The 16,020-nt window shown below is 47.6% G+C and overlaps 2 pseudogenes; both read right to left on the reverse strand.

Annotated features, from left to right (window-relative positions):
• Window positions 1-9,836: 9,836 nt before the first annotated feature.
• Window positions 9,837-11,501, reverse strand: LOC147972389 (uncharacterized; annotated as a pseudogene).
• Window positions 11,502-14,894: 3,393 nt separating this feature from the next.
• On the reverse strand, window positions 14,895-15,705 carry LOC125507213 (putative cyclin-F1-1; annotated as a pseudogene).
• Between the last annotated feature and the right edge of the window lie 315 nt (window positions 15,706-16,020).

A 16,020-nucleotide genomic window follows, 5' to 3' on the forward strand; every position in this document is an offset into this window, starting at 1 on the left:
CATATACTCATCAGAAATTCTATAGTGCTCCCACTCACTTCTTTGGAAATACAAGTTTCTCATAAACTTTGTATACACCCAAAATCTTTGATCATCTCATCAAAGCATACATTCCAACTCCAAGATGCTTACTCTAGTCCTTAGAAGGATTGCTGGAGCTTTGCATACTTATTAGCATCTTTCAGGATTGACAAAACCTTCCGGTTGTATCACATACAACCTTTCCTCAAGAAAATCGTCAAGGAAACAATGTTTTGACATCCTATCTGCAAGATTTCATAAATAATGCAGTAATCGCTAATATAATTCCAACAGACTCTTAGCATCGCTACGAGTGAGAAAGTCTCATCATAGTCAACTCCTTGAACTTGTCAGAAAAAAAATCTTAACGACAAGTCGAGCTTTCTTAATGGTTATACTTACCATCATTGTCCGTCTTCCTTTTAAAATCCATCTATACTCAATAGCCTTACGTCCATCGAGCCGTTCTGCCAAAGTCTACACTTTGTTTTCATACATGGATCCTCTCTCGGATTTTATGGCCTCGAGCCATTTATCAGAATCCGGGCCCACCATCGCTTCTCCATAGCTCGTAGGTTCATTGTTGCCCAGCAACATGACTTCCAAGACAGGATTACGTACCACTCTGAAGTAGTACGCATCCTTGTCATCCTACGAGGTTTGGGAGTGACTTGATCCGAAGTCTCATGATCAATATCATAAGTTTCCACTTCAATTGGTGTAGGTGCCACAGGAACAACTCTTTGTGCCCTGCTATACACTAGTTGAAGTGACGGTTCAATAACCTCATCAAGTCTCCACCATCCTCCCACTCAATTCCTTCGAGAGAAACTTTTCCTCGAGAAAGGACCCGATTCTAGAAACAATCCCTTATTGCTTTCGGATCTGAGACAGGAGGTATACCCAACTGTTTTGGGTGTCCTATGAAGATGCATTTATCCGCTTTGGGTTCGAGCTTATCAGCCTGAAACTTTTCACATAAGCGTCGCAGCCCCAAACTTTTAAGAAATGACAGCTTAGGTTTCTCTAAACCATAGTTCATACGGTGTCATCTCATCGGAATTACGTGGTGCCCTATTTAAAGTAAATGTGGTTGTTGTTGGGGAACGTAGCATAAATTCAAAATTTTCCTACGTGTCACCAAGATCTATCTATGGAGTCATCTAGCAACGAGGGAGGATTGGATCTACATACCCTTGTAGATCGCACGCGGAAGCGTTCAAGAGAACGGGGTTGATGGAGTCGTACTCGTCGTGATCCAAATCACCGATGATCCTAGCGCCGAACGGACGGCACCTCCGCGTTCAACACACGTACGGAGCAGCAACGTCTCCTCCTTCTTGATCCAGCAAGGGGAAAGGAGAGGTTGATGGAGATCCAGCAGCACGACGGCGTGGTGGTGGAAGCAGCGGGATTCCAACACGGCTTTGCCAAGCGCTGCGGGAGGAGGGAGATGTGTCATGGGAGGGAGAGGGAGGCGCCAGGGCTCAGGGTTTTGTTGCCCTCCCTTTCCTCCCACTATATATAGGGCCAAGGGAGAGGGGGGGGGTGCAGCCTTGGCCCTTCATCCAAGGAAGGGTGCGGCCAGGGAGGAGTCCCTCCTCCCCAAGGCACCTCGGAGGTGCCTTCCCCCTTTAGGACTCTTCCTTTTCCTCTTCTCTTGGCGCATGGGCCTCTTGGGGCTGGTGCCCTTGGCCCATATAGGCCAAGGCGCACCCCCTACAGCCCATGTGGCCTCCCGGGGCAGGTGGCCCCACCCGGTGGACCCCCGGGACCCTTCCGGTGGTCCCGGTACAATACCGGTGACCCCGAAACTTGTCCCGATGGCCGAAATAGCACTTCCTATATATAATTCTTTACCTCCAGACCATTCCAGAACTCCTCGTGACGTCCGGGATCTCATCCGGGACTCCGAACAACTTTCGGGTTACCGCATACTAATATCTCTATAACCCTAGCGTCACCGAACCTTAAGTGTGTAGACCCTACGGGTTCGGGAGACATGCAGACATGACCGAGATGACTCTCCGGTCAATAACCAACAGCGGGATCTGGATACCCATGTTGGCTCCCACATGTTCCATGATGATCTCATCGGATGAACCACGATGTCAAGGACTTAATCAATCCCGTATACAATTCCCTTTGTCTAGCGGTACGATACTTACCCGAGATTCGATCGTTGGTATCCCGATACCTTGTTCAATCTCGTTACTGGCAAGTCTCTTTACTCGTTCCGTAACACATCATCCCGTGATAAACTCCTTGATCACATTGTGCACATTATGATGATGTCCTACCGAGTGGGCCCAGAGATACCTCTCCGTTTACACGGAGTGACAAATCCCAGTCTCGATTCGTGCCAACCCAACAGACACTTTCGGAGATACCTGTAGTGTACCTTTATAGCCACCCAGTTACGTTGTGACGTTTGGCACACCCAAAGCACTCCTACGGTATCCGGGAGTTGCACAATCTCATGGTCTAAGGAAATGATACTTGACATTAGAAATGCTTTAGCATACGAACTACATGATCTTGTGCTAGGCTTAGGATTGGGTCTTTGTCCATCACATCATTCTCCTAATGATGTGATCCCATTATCAATGACATCCAATGTCCATGGTCAGGAAACCGTAACCATCTATTGATCAATGAGCTAGTCAACTAGAGGCTTACTAGGGACATGGTGTTGTCTATGTATCCACACATGTATTTGAGTTTCCTATCAATACAATTCTAGCATGGATAATAAACGATTATCATGAACAAGGAAATATAATAATAATCAATTTATTATTGCCTCTAGGGCATATTTCCAACAGTTGTCTCTAATGCCTAATCCATAAACTATCGTGGTAATTCGATAAGAGACATCATGGTATGCATCATATCCAATAGGGTGCAGTTTATGATGTTCGGACACACCATCACACTATGGTGTTCCAGGCTGTATTAGTTGTGAAACAATTTCCACAATGTCTTAATTCTGTGCCAAACTCGTAATTCAGATATTCATCTCTATGATCATATCATAGATCTTTTATCCTCTTGTCACGATGATCTTTCAACTTCACCCTGAAATTACTTGAACCTTTCAATAATTCAGACTCGTGATTCATCAATTAAATATACTCAACATCTACTCAAATCATCTGTGAAGTAAGAACATAACGATATCCACTACACGCCTCAACACTCATTGGACTGCACACATCAAAATGTATTACTTCCAACAAGTTGCTTTCTAGTTCCATTTTACTGAAAACGAGGCTTTCAGTCATCTTGCCCATGTGGTATGATTTGCATGTCTCAAGTGATTCAAAATCAAGTGAGTCCAAACGGTCCATTTGCATGGAGTTTCTTCATGCATATACACCAATAGACATGGTACGCATGTCTCAAACTTTTCAAAACGAGTGAGCCCAAAGATCCATCAACATGGAGCTTCTTCATGCGTTTTATACCGATATGACTTACGTGGCAGTGCCACAAGTAGGTGGTACTATCATTACTATCTTTTGGCATGAACATGTGTATTACTACGATCGAGATTCAATAAACCATTCATTTTAGGTGCAAGACCATTGAAGGTATTATTCAAATAAACAGAGTAACCATTATTCTCCTTAAATGAATAACCGTATTGCGATAGACATAATCCAATCATGTCTATGCTCAACACAAACACCAATCTTGATGGTAGAGGGAGCGTACGATATTTGATCAACCTTGGAAATACTTCCAACACATATCGTCATCTCACCTTTAGCTAGTCTCCGTTTATTCCATAGCTTTTATTTCAAGTTACTAACACTTAGCAACCGAACCGGTATCTAATACCCTGGTGCTACTAGGAGTACTAGTAAAGTACACATTAACACAATGTATATCCAATATACTTCTATCGACCTTGCCAGCCTTCTCATCTACCAAGTATCTAGGGTAATTTTGCTCCAGTGGCTGTGAAGCACTTAGTCTCGGGTTTGGGTTCAACCTTGGGTTTCTTCACTAGAGCAGCAGCTGATTTGCCGTTTCATGAAGTATCCCTTCTTACCCTTGCCCTTCTTGAAACTAGTGGTTTCACCAACCATCAACAATTGATGCTCCTTCTTGATTTCTACTTTTGTGGTGTCAAACATCGCAAATATCTCAAGGATCATCATATATGTCCCTGATATGTTATATTTTATCACGAAGCTCTAGCAGCTTGGTGGTAATGAGAGAAACATCACTATCTCATCTGGAAGATCAACTCCCACTCGATTCAAATGATTGTTGTACTCAGACAATCTGAGCACAAGCTTAACAATTGAGCTTTTCTCCCTTAGTTTGCAGGCTAAGAAAATCGTCGGAGGTCTTATACCTCTTGATGTGGGCACGAGCCTGAAATTCCAATTTTAGCCCTCGAAACATCTCATATGTTTCGCGACGTTTCAAAACGTCTTCGGTGCCTCAACTCTAAACCGTTTAACTGAACTATCATGTAGTTATCAAAATGTGTATGTCAGATGTTCGCAACATCCACAGACGACGTTCGAGGTTCAGCACACTGAGCGGTGCATTAAGGACATAAGCCTTCTATGAAGCAATGAGGACAATCCTCAGTTTACGGACCTAGTCCGCATAATTGCTACTATCAACTTTCAACTAAATTTTCTCTAGGAACATATCTAAACAGTAGAACTGAAGCGCGAGCTACGACATAATTTGCGAAGACCTTTTGACTATGTTCAGGATAATTAAGTTCATCTTATGAACTCCCACTCAGATAGACATCCCTCTAGTCATCTAAGTGATTACATGATCCGAGTCAACTAGGCCGTGTCCGATCATCACGTGAGACGGACTAGTCAACATCGGTGAACATCTTCATGTTGATCGTATCTACCATACGACTCATGCTCGACCTTTCGGTCTCTTGTGTTCCGAGGCCATGTCTATACATGCTAGGCTCGTCAAGTCAACCTAAGTATTTCGCGTGTGTAAATCTGTCTTACACCCGTTGTATTTGAACGTAAGAATCTATCACACCCGATCATCACGTGGTGCTTCGAAACGACGAACTTTCGCAACGGTGCACAGTTAGGGGGAACACTTTCTTGAAATTTTAATGAGGGATCATCTTATTTACTACCGTCCTTCTAAGAAAATAAGATGTATAAACATGATAAACATCACATGCAATCAAATAATAGTGACATGATATGGCCAATATCATATAGCTCCTTTGATCTCCATCTTGGGGCTCCATGATCATCTTGTCACCGGCATGACACCATGATCTCCATCATCATGATCTCCATCATCGTGTCTCCATGAAGTTGCTCGCCAACTATTACTTCTACTACTATGGCTACCGGTTAGCAATAAAGTAAAGTAATTACATGGCGTTGTTCAATGACACGCAGGTCATACAATAAATAAAGACAACTCCTATGGCTCCTGCCGGTTGTCATACTCATCGACATGCAAGTCGTGATTCCTATTACAAGAACATGATCAATCTCATACATCACATATCATTCATCACATTCTTCTTGGCCATATCACATCACATAGCATACCCTGCAAAAACAAGTTAGACGTCCTCTAATTGTTTGCTTGTTTTACGTGGCTGCTATGGGTTTCTAGCAAGAACATTTCTTACCTACGCAAAACCACAACGTGATATGCCAATTGCTATTTACCCTTCATAAGGACCCTTTTCATCGAATCCGTTCCGACTAAAGTGGGAGAGACAGACACCCGCCAGCCACCTTATGCAACTAGTGCATGTCAGTCGGTGGAACCGGTCTCACGTAAGCGTACGTGTAAGGTTAGTCCGGGCCGCTTGATCCCACGATGCTGTCGAAACAAGATTGGACTAGTAACGGTAAGCATATTGAACAAAATCAACGCCCACAACTAATTTGTGTTCTACTCGTGCATAGAATCTACGCAATAGACCTAGCTCATGATGCCACTGTTGGGGAACGTAGCAGAAATTCAAAATTTTCCTACGTGTCACCAAGATCTATCTATGGAGAAACCAGCAACGAGGGGAAGGAGAGTGCATCTACATACCCTTGTAGATCGCTATGCGGAAGCATTCAAGAGAACGGGGTTGAAGGAGTCGTACTCGTCGTGATCCAAATCACCGGAGATCCTAGTGCCGAACGGACGGCACCTCCGCGTTCAACACACGTACAGCCCGACGACGTCTCCCATGCCTTGATCCAGCAAGGAGAGAGGGAGAGGTTGAGGAAGACTCCATCCAGCAGCAGCACAACGGCGTGGTGGTGGTGGAGGAGCGTGGTACTCCAGCAGGGCTTTGCCAAGCACCGCAAGAGACGAGGAGGGAGAGGGGTAGGGCTGCGCCAAGAAGGAGAGGAACTCGTGTGTCTTGCAGCCCCCAATACCTCAAGTATATATAGGGGGAGGGGAGGGGCTGTGCCCCCATCTAGGGTTGCCTCCCTAGGGGTGGCGGCTGCCCCCGAACCCATCTAGGGTTGCGGCCAAGGGGGAGAGAGGGGGGGCGCACCTAGGGTGGGCCTTAAGGCCCATCTGCCCTAGGGTTTGCCCCCCTCCCCTCTAGGAGGCGCCTTGGGCCTTGGTGGGAGGCGCCCCAGCCCACCTAGGGGCTGGTCCCTTCCCACTATTGGCCCATGTATGCCTCCGGGGCCCGTGGCCCCTCCCGGTGGACCCCCGGACCCCTCCGGTGGTCCCGGCACACTACCGGTGATGCCTGGAACACTTCCGGTGGCCAAAACCATACTTCCTATATATCAATCTTTACCTCCGGACCATTCCGGAACTCCTCGTGACGTCCGGGATCTCATCCAGGACTCCGAACAACATTCAGTAACCACATACAAACTTCCTTTATAACCCTAGCGTCATCGAACCTTAAGTGTGTAGACCCTACGGGTTCGGGAACCATGCAGACATGACCGAGACGTTCTCCGGTCAATAACCAACAGCGGGATCTGGATACCCATGTTGGTTCCCACATGTTCCACGATGATCTCATCGGATGAACCACGATGTCGAGGATTCGATCAATCCCGTATACAATTCCCTTTGTCTAGCGGTATTGTACTTGCCCGAGATTCGATCGTCGGTATCCCGATACCTTGTTCAATCTCATTACCGGAAAGTCTCTTTACTCGTTCCATAACACATCATCCCCTGATCAACTCCTTGATCACATTGTGCACATTATGATGATGTCCTACCGAGTGGGCCCAGAGATACCTCTCCGTTTACACGGAGTGACAAATCCCAGTCTCGATTCGTGCCAACCCAACAGACACTTTCGGAGATACCTGTAGTGTACCTTTATAGCCACCTAGTTACGTTGTGATGTTTGGCACACCCAAAGTATTCCTACGGTATCCGGGAGTTGCACAATCTCATGGTCTAAGGAAATGATACTTGACATTAGAAAAGCTTTATCATACGAACTACACGATCTTTGTGCTAGGCTTAGGATTGGGTCTTGTCCATCACATCATTCTCCTAATGATGTGATCCCGTTATCAACGACATCCAATGTCCATGGTCAGGAAACCGTAACCATCTATTGATCAACGAGCTAGTCAACTAGAGGCTTACTAGGGACATGGGTTGTCTATGTATCCACACATGTATCTGAGTTTCCTATCAATACAATTCTAGCATGGATAATAAACGATTATCATGAACAAGGAAATATAATAATAACTAATTTATTATTGCCTCTAGGGCATATTTCCAACAGGGCTAAGTTGGGACTCCCCTGCAGGGATTTGAACTTTCGAAAGCCGTGCCCACGGTTATGGGCAGATGGGAATTTGTTAATGTCCGGTTGTAGATAACCTGAAACTTAACTTAATTAAATGCACCAACCGCGTGTGTAACCGTGATGGTCTCTTCTCGGCGGAGTCCGGGAAGTGAACACGGTGTTGGAGTAATGCTTGACGTAGGTTGTTCTAGGATCACTTCTTGATCATAATTGTTTGACCGTGCTTTTGCCTCCTCTTCTCGCTCTCTTTTGCGAATATGCTAGCCACCATATATGCTAGTCGCTTGCTGTAGCTCCATATCATACCTTTACCTTACCTATAAGCTTAAATAGTCTTGATCGCGAGGGTGCGAGATTGCTGAGTCCCCGTGACTCACCGTTTACTTCCAAAACCAGATGCAGGGACCGATGATACCGTTCCAGATGATATGACCGAGCTCAATTGGGAGTTCGATGAAGACTCTCGTCGTTACTATGTGTCTTTCCCAGATGATCGGTAGTGGTGCCCAGTTGGGGCGATCGTGACTTTGTCGCATTTGGGGGTTGATCTTTATTTTGGTTCCGTAGTTGGACCCTGAGTGTATTGGATGAATGTAATGTCTTATTTATGTATTTGTGTGACGTGGCGAGTGTAAGCCAACTATGTTACTTTTATTCCCTTATTGTATTACATGGGTTGTTGTGAAGATTACCTCACTTGCGACATTGCTTTCAATGCGGTTATGCCTCTAAGTCATGCTTCGACACGTGGGGGATATAGCCGCATCGAGGGCGTTATACCTGACTTGGAATTCTATGCACTTATGATTGGAACTATTAGCAAGCATCCGCAACTACTAATGTTCATTAAGGTAAAACCCAACCATAGCATTAAGATATATTGGCCCCCCTTCAATCCCGTATGCATCAATTTTTATGCTAGGTTGAAGCTTCTGTCACTCTTGCCCTCCAATACATAGTACTATCAACATACAACTAACCCTAGGGTGTGATCCATGCGCGCAATCATATGATGGGCACCAAAGGACATCAACATAACCACAAGAAAATTAAATCAATCATAGCAATTCATCAACCACCAATAGGACAACGAAAATCTACCCAGACATCATAGGATGGCAACACATCATTGGATAATAATATGAAGATAAAGCACCATGTTCAAGTAGAGGGTACAGCGGGTTGCGGGAGAGTGGACCGCTGTAGATAGAGGGGGGAAGGTGATGGAGAAGTTGGTGAAGATGGCGGAGGTGTTGGTGTAGATCGTGGTGATGATGATGGCCTCCGGCGGCGTTCCGGCGCCACCGGAAGCGAGGGGGAGAGAGCCCCCCTCATTCTTATTCTTCCTTGACCTTCTCCCTAGATGGGAGAAGGGTTTCCCCTCTGGTCCATGGCCTCCATGGCACGGGAGTGGCGAGAGCCCCTCCGAGATTGGATCTGTCTCTCTCTGTTTCTGCGTTCTCAGATTCTTCCCTTTCACCGTTTCTTATATTCCCGGAGATCCGTAACTCCGATTGGGCTGAAATTTTGACACGATCTCTATTCGGAAATTAGCTTTCTTGTGGCGAAAGAAGGCATCAACTGCCTTACGGGGTGGCCACGAGGGTCAGGGGAGCGCCTGCCTCCCCAGGGCATGCCCCCCTACCTCGTGGGCCCCTCGAGCATCGTCTCGCGTGGATTTTTCTTCCCAAAAATCATATATATTCCAAAAAAATCTCCGTCAGTTTTTATTCCGTTTGGACTCCGTTTGATATGGATATTCTGCGAAACAGAAAACATGCAACAAACAAGAATTGGCACTGGGCACTGGATCAATATGTTAGTCCCAAAAATAGTATAAAAAATTGCCAAAAATATATGAAAGTTGAATAATATTGGCATGGAACAATCAAAAATTATAGATACGACGGAGACGTATCATGGCCTAGGCGGAGGTGCCACAAGGTGTCGGCGATGGAGAGAGCATGCTGGACGCCGGAGTTGCCGAAGAACGGGTACAAGTCGCCATGGCTATTGGACCTCATCATGACGCGCCCCATTGCTAGGTCCTTCATAGGAAACCATGGGGGTCAAACTCAATAGAACAAAAGTTGTCAATGGTAAAACGACGAATAGAGATGAGATTGCGAATGATAGAGGGCGTGATGAGGACGTCGTTGAGAGTGAAAGAGGAGAGTTGGGCACGGCCGACGGCGGTGATAGGGAGGCGAGATCCATCCCCAACGGTGATGCCTTGAGAATGATGCAGTAATAGGGAAGAACAAGAGGTGAGGGTGGACGCCTTACCAGCTACGTTGGAGGAAGCCCCAGTGTCGAGGATCCAGTCCGGGGCGGCGTCAGCGTGCTGCTGCTGCTGGAGGGACAGGTTGTGGAGCGTCGCGTTGAGCTGGTGGTACTGCTCCCAGGAGGGGCTGCCCGCGGGTGAGGGCGCCGCGACGGGGTACGCTTGGTGCGGCGGAGGTGGATGGGACCCGAGGACGCCGACGGCGTTGGGCGCGGACCACGGCGCACGAAGCTGCGGCGGCTGGGGAGGGAAGGGCGTGTCCCAGGGCGCGAAGTAGCCCAGCCATGGATGCACACTCGCGGAAGGAGCAGGAGCACCACGGCCGGCCGCGTTGGAGACGCCTGAAGAAGATGAGCCGGGGGAGCCGCGCCCGCGGCCGCGTCCACGCCCACGCCCGCGCGCCTGCCTGTCACCGGGAGGAGAGGGGGCGGCAGCCTTGCCCTTGTCGTTGGAGGTGGCGCTGGTGCGGTCGCCGCCGGAGTCGGGGCCGCTCCCGATGGTGAGCGCGGTCGGCGCGCCCATGCCCTGCCCGTCCATGCAAGCCCGCTCATTGGAGGAGAGCTCCTCCATGAGGAGCCGGGAGCGGGCCTGGACGAAGGACGGGAAGGGGTCCTGCATCGGAAGGAGAGTCGCCATCACCTGGAAGCGACGGTTGAGTCCGCGAATGAGCTGGAGGGTGAGGGCTTGGTCGAAGACGGGGGCGCCGACCTCGCCGAGCGCGTCGGCGAGAGCCTTGAGTCGCCTACTGTATTCGGCGACGGAGAGGTCGCCCTGCACCGTGTTGCGGAATTCCGCCTCGAGGATGATGGCACAGCCCGGCTGATTGTCGCGGAACAGTAGGTGGAGCTGGACCCAGACGTTGCGCGTGGTGCTCTCCGGGGACATCACCACGTCCTGGAGATCTTCGGAGATCACCTCGTACATCCAGAGCACGATGGTGATGTCGTCGTTGCGTCACACGGTGCTCTGGTGGAGCGGCGCGGCGACCGCGTCGAGGTGGTGCTGAACGTTGTGGCGACAACAGATGAAGTAGAACAATTGGCGCCACTTAGAGTAGTTACCCGTCTCCAGCTCGAGCTTGCAGTGGAAGTGGTGCGCGATGGAGGCGGGGAGGGCCGCGGTGCTGGTGGAGGGGCCGGCGTCGAGGCGCGAGGTGCCGGGGGCGCCGAGGGTGAGGCGCGAGACCAGCTCACTGCCGGCCGTGCGGAGAGCAGCCGCGGCAGGCGCCGCGGGTGGCGTGGCCTCGGGCACGGACTGTTTGCCGCGGAGGACGTCAGGCGGGAGGCGCGCCACGCGAGGCGCGACCAGCGGAGCAGGGGTCGCCAGGGGCGCAGGCGGAGGAGCTGCGGCCAGAGGGAAGGGGGCGAAGGGGTTGGTCACCGGCGAGTCGAGGTCGCCGCTGGAGCGCGTGCGGCGAAGGAACCAATGCATGGCGGAAGCGAGAGGATAGATTCGGTTACGTCTGATACCAAGTTAAGTAATGAAGTAAAAGACCACACTTGTATTTCATCCCTCGAGGGGTATATATATGCAGTTTACACGAGAGAGAGAGGTACATGAGGAGGTGATCGTTAGCTACAACGGCTCGCAGGCCGAGCATGCCTTGCATGTGATGGTGGGCGTGCGCATGAAGTGCACGCTCTGGTGATCCATCAGAGGACGCGGTCTAGCAGTTAGCCACTCTGAAGTGGACCTGATGACGTGTTCCAACACAGGCTAATGCACTGAATTACATCACAAAATTTTCACTAAAATGCCAATAGTACCAGTGCCAAATTCCTTGCAGAACACATAATTACGACAGTCCCTTGGGACGAAGATTTCACGGATGTGGCGCATCTGATCTTCAAAAGACTAAATTGGTCATCAGGTGTCATTCCAGCGGAACAGCTTCACTCATTTCCAGGCTCTGAGGGTGAAAATAATCCACAGTAATAGTATAACCCGCTAGCACAACAAGAACACCGTTTATGCAGCGCATCCCAACAGGCATAAAGCAGACGGAACAAAATATGCCGTGCATACTGACAACCATATAATATAATGTAACATAAAACTGTTAAGATAAGAAAAGAAAAGATGAAGCGCGAGCATGGAGCAATGGCCAGCGATGGGAGCAGCTCCTTCGTCAAGCGCGGCGGCGCGACGCTGGCAGCATGGCCTCCCCGGCCTCGCCTGCAGCATTTTGCATCTTCCCCTGATGTATCGCGCCGTCGCCGCCACTGCACACCATGGGAGAGTCGAGATGACAGGGATGGGAGGGACAGCCGTGCCGCAGAGACCTTGAGACAACGGGTGCACGAGGGACAGCCGGCACCGGAGAGGTCTTGAGCTGGTTTCGCATGGCGGCGGCTCAGTCGAGAGAGGGAGAGTCGCGAGAGGGTGTTGTGCAAGTCGAGGGAGAGAAGCCGTTCTCGCAAAGTCATTTTGCGCGGTTAGGTCATGTACCAGTAAATCTGAGGCCGTCCACTTTTTCTGAGATTCGTGAGATGGTATGACCCATCTAGATGTATAGCACTAATATATTTTTTGTATTTCTATTTTTAATCAAATCAATGGTAGCATAATGGGCCCCAAAATATACCTTTTGTCAGGGACAATACGCATGCAAGACTCTCCTCCCACTCTACGGAACAAATCCATAGACTTTATTCATCTTAGAAAAATTAAATCAATCATATCTTTTGAACTATAGACTCGTTTTTGGAACTTTTTATATATTTGGACTCCTGGCGTCAAGAACTTTAAAACTAGACCAATTTTGGATATATTTCAAACACATTTAATTTTTGACGATTCACATTTTATACGTGGAATAAACCATTTCACTAGAAAAATCTGAACCTAACCTATTTCACTAGAAATATGTGAATAGCATTTTCACATAAATGTATTAAACCCAAATATGAAACTCAAATGTCAACTTGTGAAATAATCAGTTGGAAGTGTTTAACATTTGTATTTCAAAAGAGTGAAATAAGTTATTTCATAAGTGCAATTGAAATAGATGTGATTTTTATGGAAGAAGCTGGTGAAAAGTAAAATGCACCTACTGAAAGTGAAAAAAAATGTGAAACTAAAATCTCAACTTGTGAAATTGAAAATTATGAAATGTGTAAGGATTTACTTCAAAAGAGCAAAATGTGCTTTTTCAATATTGTGAAATTAAGATAGGTGTAATTTTTGTGAAACAAGCTAGCGCAAAGTCAAATGTAGGTTCCGAAAGTAAGAAAACGTGAAACGGAATGTCAACTTGTGAAATTGAAAATTTTAAAATGTGTAACGGTTTATTTAAAAGAATGGAATGCGATTTTTTAGTAATGTGAAATTGAAATAAATGTGATTTTGGGGAAACAAACCAGTGAAAAGTGAAATGTAGGTTCTGAAAGTAAAAGGCAATATGAAACTGAAATGTCAACTTGTGAAACTTATTATTTTGAAATGTGTAACTTTTTTTAAAGAGTGAAATGCGTTATTTGAAAATTGTGGAACTGAAATATATGTGATTTTTGTGAAATGCGGCTTTTGAAAATGACAATAATATTAAACTGAAATGTCAACTTGTGAAATTGATTAGTTGGAAATGTGTAACTATTTATTTAAAATGAGTGAAACATGTTATTTTAAAAATATGAAATTGAAATAGATGTGATTTTAATGAAACAAGCCAGTGAAAAGTGAAATGTGGGTTCCGAAAATGAAAATAATATGTAACTGAAATGTTAACTTATGAAAATGATTATTTAAAAATGTGTAATAGTTTATTTCAAAAATGTGGAATTGAAATAGATATCATTTTTAAGAAACAAGCTTATGAAAAGTGAAATGTGGGTTATGAAAATGAAAACAATATGAAACCGAAATGACATCTTATGAAACTGATTATTTTTTGAATGTGTAACTATTTATTTCAGAAGAATGAAGTATTTGTTTCCCAAAAATGTGATATTGAAATAGATATGATTTATGTGATATATGTGTCATGAATTTTAAACCTATTTAAAATGTATCCAAAATCGGTCTTGTTTTAAAGGTCTTTGCGACAGGAGTTCAAATATATATAAAGTGTTGGAATCGAAATTTTGGTTTGTGAGATATGGATGATCTAAGTTACTAAAGGTGAAATAAATGGATGAATTAATTTGGAAGAGAGAAGAGGGAGATTGGCAACACATGCATGCAAACCCTGTACCATCGGATTAAAAGCTGGCTCTGGTGGGACCTCGCTTACCGTATTGACATGTTTGATAGCTGTGTATTCTCAAAGCAAAGTGACTAGCTTTTTATATTGCACAGTGCTGCACTAATCTTTAGACAGGACGAGCGGCTAGCGATCTGCCGCTAGGTGCCAGAACTGCTCAATTTTCCGTTTCAAAGCCGTTCCGCGTGATCCGCTCATTTTCAAGGAACTGCTCGGTTCGGAAATATGGAAGAATATGCCGTTCCCGGAACCGGTGGGTTCTTGTTCCTGAGACGAACCAAATGCGAGAATGGTCTGTGGGATGGGTCCGGCCCATTACGGTTTCATCCCGTGACAAAAACTAAACACACCCTTACACTTATCAAAATTTGAGACTCATATCACACAGACAGTATAATGAATGACAACGGAGAGGTCGGACTTAATTTTGAATTCCATCATGTAACTAATTAAATTCCTATAAACATCCCCATAAAGAATACGATTTTTGTTCATCCATGATACATGCAGTAATCGCATCTACTTACATTGTCTGGATTAGGGTTAAAAAATAACGACATATGCAAAGGCGCATCGATCGCACGCACAGTTCATCCATGGCCTTGTAGCACGTCATTTACAGATTAGGAAAATTTCCTAGGAAGCAGCTTCTCTAAGGCACATATGCAACCCCACCGCCTTGTACCCCGTCACCTCCTCTAGATCGTCGCTCAACGGCACGCCGAGGATCTGCCTGGCGAGGAACAGCGCCGATGCAGCCACGGCGGACGGCAGGATCCGTCCAACGAACCCGAAAAACGGCAACGTCAGGTTGACCAGCCGAAGCGCCAGGGACCTCACCAGGAGCTCGTCTTCCCGCTGGAAGAACCTCGTGAAGTGCTCGACGAAGGTGTACGCGGTCGGGCCGTCCATGGCGCAGCCGAGATCCATGAAGAGCTCCCACTCCATCTCCTCCACCACGTGCACAGTGGTCCCGAGGAACGCCTCGACAACTTGGGCGTCGAGCCTCCGCCCGCCGGAGGACCGCTCGTGCTTGGCGCCGAGGGAGACGGCGGCGGCGGCCACGAGCTGGAGCGCCTCGTCGTGGGCCGGCACGGGGCGCACGGACAGGACGCGGTCGAGGTAGGCGACGGCGCGGCAGAGCGTGCCCTCCGGGAGGCCGCCGAGTTGGCGGGCGAAGGCGTCCATCCAGAGCACGAGCTCGGCGCGCATGGACGGGCTCAGGTGGCCCTGCTGCATCTTGGACATGTAGTCGGCGTCAGGGTGCTCCCTGGGCTCCCTCTCCTTGGCCCGGAGGTCGGCGTCGACGTCGGGCTGGTAGGGATCCGCGCACTTGAGCCCCAGGTTTTCTCGTCGGGCGCCCATGACCCAAGAGACGGGATGAACGGCCGGGACGGCGGCTTGCCGCGGGTCGTTCATCGGCTGGAGCAGCATTGGCCACGCAGCGACTTGGGAGATGGCAGTCGAGTCGTCGCCGATCGTGGAAGGAAAGTTGTCTCTCCACAGCCGACGAAGGAAAGCGGGCTTTGGCTATCGCATTGCGCCATCTATTTATCGATGGGAAGCAAGTATTCTGACCGGGTTTGAGATCCACGACGTTTCGGTTTCGGAATTCTCGTACCGACTCGGACTTGCATTATTTCTTGATTTTTTTGTTCTTATTCTGAGCTGCATGTTATTGCGTGGCGTCAATACAAGGGTGTGTGTGCAGCCATTTTGGCATCTATAGTCGACGTAATGCACCAGGTC

Source organism: Triticum urartu, chromosome 5A (assembly GCF_056163025.1).
Source record: "Triticum urartu cultivar PI428250 chromosome 5A, HENAU_Tu73, whole genome shotgun sequence".
NCBI classification, from domain to species: domain Eukaryota; kingdom Viridiplantae; phylum Streptophyta; class Magnoliopsida; order Poales; family Poaceae; genus Triticum; species Triticum urartu.